This window comes from Pinus tabuliformis, chromosome 8, assembly GCF_031772625.1.
Source record: "Pinus tabuliformis cultivar Carrire ecotype Pingquan chromosome 8, CPIR1, whole genome shotgun sequence".
In the NCBI taxonomy this organism is placed as follows: domain Eukaryota; kingdom Viridiplantae; phylum Streptophyta; class Pinopsida; order Pinales; family Pinaceae; genus Pinus; species Pinus tabuliformis.
In genome coordinates this window covers 1170169437-1170174728 of record NC_142294.1, presented here as the reverse complement: position 1 = coordinate 1170174728, position 5292 = coordinate 1170169437, and positions in this window count along the sequence as shown.

Below are 5292 nucleotides of genomic sequence, written 5' to 3'. Positions count from 1 at the left end.
TCGACAGGAGACCTAATCATCCTGTCCATAGGAGAACGAATCATCCTGTCCATTGGTCGCCATAGGAGAACTAATCATCCTGGTCCATAGGAGAACTAATCATCCCGGCTCACAGTCGCCATGGGAGAACTAATCATTCCGACCCATAGGAGAACTAATCATCCTGTTCTATAGTTGCCACGAGAGAACTAATCATCTCAGCCCACAGGAGAACTAATCATCTTGTTCCATAGTCGCCACGAGGTATCACAGGGAAAGGTTGAACCTGTCACCCTGTACATAGCGCACCACTAGGGGAGGGTGAGTTGCCCTGTGGTCGTATGTCACTCCAGTAAGTACCCTAAGCCCCAGAGCTCCTAGAGCTCAGTGCATGCAACATGTAGGACCCTTATACGAAGGTCTCTCAACAACTCCAAGTCGTTCGGGAAAATCACAGATTTGACCTTTCCTTGGGGCTTTGACAAAGTGTCTGCGACCTGTACATTAGTCTCAATGCGATGGAGCCTCCTTGCTCATCGACTTACCATATCCCAGATAAGGTAGTATCTGATGTCTATTTGCTGGAGCAATCATTGAATACAGGATTCCTCAATAATCGAATCCCCCCTGGTTGTCACAAAGAATCACAATGGTATTCATCATGTGTACAAACAACTCACTGAAGAGCTTCCACAACCAGGCAGCTTCACACGAGATCATACTCGTAGCTATGTATTTGGTCTCGACGATGCTTATAGCAACCGACTTCTACTTCCTGCTCATCCATGATATCGAAGCAGAATCTAGAGAGAACCAACACTGAGAAGTGCTCTAGCGATCCTCCACACTGCCTGCCTAGTAAGCATTTGAATAATCATGCAGCTTCATATTTCGGCAGTGTATCTCAATCCATGATAGATTGTGCCCTGAAGATATCTCAGAAGATTCTTGGCACCAATCTAGTGAGGCTCAACCAAATATGAGCTCACCATGCTAACTGAAAAGCATATATACGGATGGAAGTTCACCAAGAACATCAATGCAGATGAGTTTATGAAACTCAGAGGCATTTCCCAAATCTAGTCCGGCATCACCACCATATAACTTCTGAAAGTTAAGATCCTCGAGGTAGTCACGGGCTTGCAGTTTACCATTCCATATTTGGAATCCAACTCCCTCTTACTTCTTCAAGTGAGAGGGTTTGCACCTGTCAGAAATAGGTCGTTTCTCAGAAGGTGCCGGTATGAGAGGTCTATCATCCACAACCTTCAAACAATGGTTTGGATCGGCTTCACTTTTAGTGAATCTCAGCTTCATCAGACAGCTATCAATCCTCTCATATTAGGCCGGGGTGTTTTGCTTCAAGCCATAGAGGGCTTTCTTCCACCTGCATACATGAGATTCCTGATCATGAATCTCAAACCCCTCGGGTTGTTCCAAATCTGTGGACCTGCTACATGAGGGGAATGATCCCCTTGGAAGATTTTCATTCGGTACATCTTGGATATGTACCTTCATGCTCTTCTTGAATTCAGGCATCCCTGTCACCATTTGACTCACATCGGGTTGGGTCCCATAGTAAGTAGACCTCCGGTGCTATAGATGAGATATGTCAATTGACATGATCCCCGATGGACCATCCTGCAACTTGATACAGATTGCCAACCCTGAACCCATGAGAAAAAGTATCTTTGAAAATTTCATTTTCAAACACGTACCTTTCCATCGATGAATGCCACCCTCTAGCCTTTGACTTCCATTGTTGAAATGGACACCAGGTTCCTCTTGCAATCAGGGACATAAAAGAGATTTTGTAAATGAATCGGGTTACCCTCATTCAATTGAGCAGTAACATTTCCTACACCCTTTCCGAGATAGGTGGCATCAACTCCAAGTATAATCCCACGATTGTTTCCATCTCTACCAAATTAGAGAGAGCACCCTTCTATCTGATGAAGTGTCTTGAAGCACTATAATCGATAAGCCAGATTCCCAAAGAATCTGAAGGAGAGGGCCAATACAAGATAATGCTTCTTTATCTTATCAGAAACAACATTTGATTCTTCATACTTGGGGTTCCTTCCTTTCTCTGAAGAGTCGACCATTTCCTTGATGACCTTGCATTACCTGTCATTCCTCTGACCATTGAAGATGTCCCTGGAATGATTGTTATCATCATCAAGTGACGTGTCCCTGCCATTCGGACACTCCTTCGCATAATGACCGAACTAGTTATCTTCCTTTCCTTCCACCCTGAGATCCCGTCTTCCCAATGAAGTGATCTTTAGGTAGTCCATATTCCGTTGCGCCATTTTGATAATATTCTCTGTTTCGATTTCACCCTCAGTGAATTTGAAGAGGGATGAGGAACCCATTGATCCTTTTGTCCTTTCCTAACTGTCTTCGGTGATTACTCTTTCACTTTAGCTTGGGCATTGTTTTCACCTCAGCTCTGATACCATGTTAATTTTAGGTATGTTCTATGCTTAGAACAATTTATTTCAATTTTCACAGTTAGCTCAATATCTTTTCCAGATTAGCAATCACATCAGCATTAAAGTAAACTGCAGATAGAACATAAACATAAATCGCAGAAGACAAGCCAAGACAAGAGGACACAAGATGTGGCACTAGCCAGGGGCAAACCCCAATGTGGGGAAACCCTTGATCAATTCTTCTTATATGTTCTTCAATAGTTCAACAGAGAGAGAGAGAGATAGTACATTTACAACAGGAGTCAACATTTTGACTTATCTAGATAAAAGCATAGATCATCTCTAAGAAGATGATACATGAGATCAGTTGAAGACAAGTTGCTTCAACTGATTCTCTAAGGTGACTCCTTCACCTATCATTGTGTTGCATCTCGTCATCATGCTCCACCTCACCGTGCTGCACCATGCTGCACCCATCATCACAATGCTGGACCTCATGACCATGCTGTACACATCATACTACTGCACCTTATGTTGCAATGCCGTCCCATGTGCCATTGTTGCACCATGATAGCCACTGCTATCCTATATTGCATACTGCTGTCCCACTATTAGTGACATAGCCATTCCAAGTTAGCTTGTTGTCGCATTGTTTTTGTTGCTGTCCCATCATAGTATGCTGCTGTCCCACCAATGTCATTGCTGTCCCATCATAGTATGCTGCAGTCCCATCAATGTCATTGCTGTCCAATCATAGTATGCTGCTGTCCCAACATAGTATGTTGCTGTCCCATCAATGTCATTGCTATCCCATCATAGTATGTTGCTGTCCCATCACTGTCATTGCTGTCCCAATTGCTATTGCAACACCATGTCTTGCTGCTGTCCCAATTATTAGCATTGCTGTCCTGGGCATGTTTGAGTCCTCAAACTCTCATGCTGTCCCTGTTTTGAGGGTCACCTACAGCCCACCTTTTCAGCCATATTAGGCCTACATCTAGGGCACCATAGGTTAGTGTTACGGCTCCCTTTAGACTGCGTCAGGGCTGCCTTTAGACAACGTTTAGGGCTGCCCTTTAGACTGCATTTAGGACTTCTCTTCGATTGCTTCTAGGGATGCTTTTTGGACAGCATTTAGGGTTGCTCTTAGACTGCGTCTAGGGATGCATTTTGGACAACGTTAGGGCCTCTCTTAGACTGCATCTAGGGCTGCATTTTGGACAGTGTTTAGAGCTGCTCTTAGACTACTTCTAGGGCTACCTTTTGGACAATGATAGGGCCTCTCTTAGACTGCGTCTAGGGCTGCCTTTTGGACAACGTTAGGGCCTCTCTTAGCTATGATAAGATTCCTCCAAGACTGTGGCTAGCGCATGCTTCTTTGACAACGTTTTTGACTTTTTATTTGACAGCGTCTAGGACTAGGGCATCTCCTCTAGGGCAGCTCCCTTAGTCTTCTTTCCTCCAACGTCTAGGGCTTCCACTCCTAGGTTTCCCTTCCACTAAAACCCAAGACAAGTTGAGAGAAATCAAGATAGAAGTGTGTGTGAGAAATGACTCTCAAGTCATCTCCTTTTATACTAAAACATTGAGCACTTGTGGGGTTTATTTGGTTGCTCGCTGACCTTGACGAATTGTCTTATAACACAAATAAATTCATATCTCCATGAATACTTATCGGAATCGGATAATCTTTAGATCAATCCTACACCTCTCGATGAGAGGGATCCAAGAAAAATATCAGTTGCCATAAATAAGATGACCCACATGGAGTTTGTCCCTAGTTGCCAATTTAACATCTTCTCATTTGAAATCTAGGGATCGACAATAGAACCAAAGGCCTTGAGATGACCAACTCTGGGCTTCCTACAAGATTACGCTTCCTTTTGGGTTTTCTACTTCACTACATCGTGGGAAATCTACTACCTCCATGTAAACCCTGTTGGGAACACACCTATTCTTCATCATAAACTGGGCCATCTTTGTGATAGAGTGGTTCAACTCTCAACCACTCCATTCTGTTGTGGAGTTTGTTAAAATTTCAAGCTCTAGGTGATTGATATCCTTACAATCTCAGTCAAACAAGTAGATTGTTGACTTTAATTAATGTTAAAATTAGACTTCAGACATAGCATCAATCACACAATAGCTATAAGATAAACAACAAAAGCATAAAAAATGAATTTCACACATACACAAGTAATTACTCCTTTAACTCCTCTTTTCATTCCTTCAAAAAAAAAAATTAGAAGGAAACCTCTACTCATTGTCTAAAAAAAACAACACTGTATAAATAACAAATAACCTTGAATATGAGCTTGTACAAGTTGTTTGAGAGGTACAATTGCTAGAAAAAAATAGCAACAACTTTGTTGTAAGGAAATGATGTATGACACTATTGTATGGATTCCATACAACTATGAAGATTTGTTTGTATCACTGTATAGATCCATATAAATAGTTTTCTCGAACTGCGTGATGCCCAAAAATTCCTTCTCTCTCTCTCTCTATATATTAATATCTATACAGTTCAATTGCCTAAGTATGTGTGTTAAAAGCCAATACCTTTCTTGTCTATAGTTTTAGGAAAGAATCCATTTGAATATTTCTCCTAGTGTAAGTCATGCATGGATACAATTTTAGATTTATTGCTAAATATAAGACTTTCACCTTTTACTAAGGTGAATTTAAAAATAGAATTACTTTTCAAAAATTACTTTTAAACTACACACATGCTCACCCTAAATGTGTAGAAGTTCTTGTATGAGCTATAATTTTTAACGCTCTTCTTAGCGAGGATGGAATTTTGCATTAATCCAAGTTTTTTTCAAGGGAAATCATCCTTCTCTCAACTGAGGGCAAGAGTGAGGGTCAATACAAA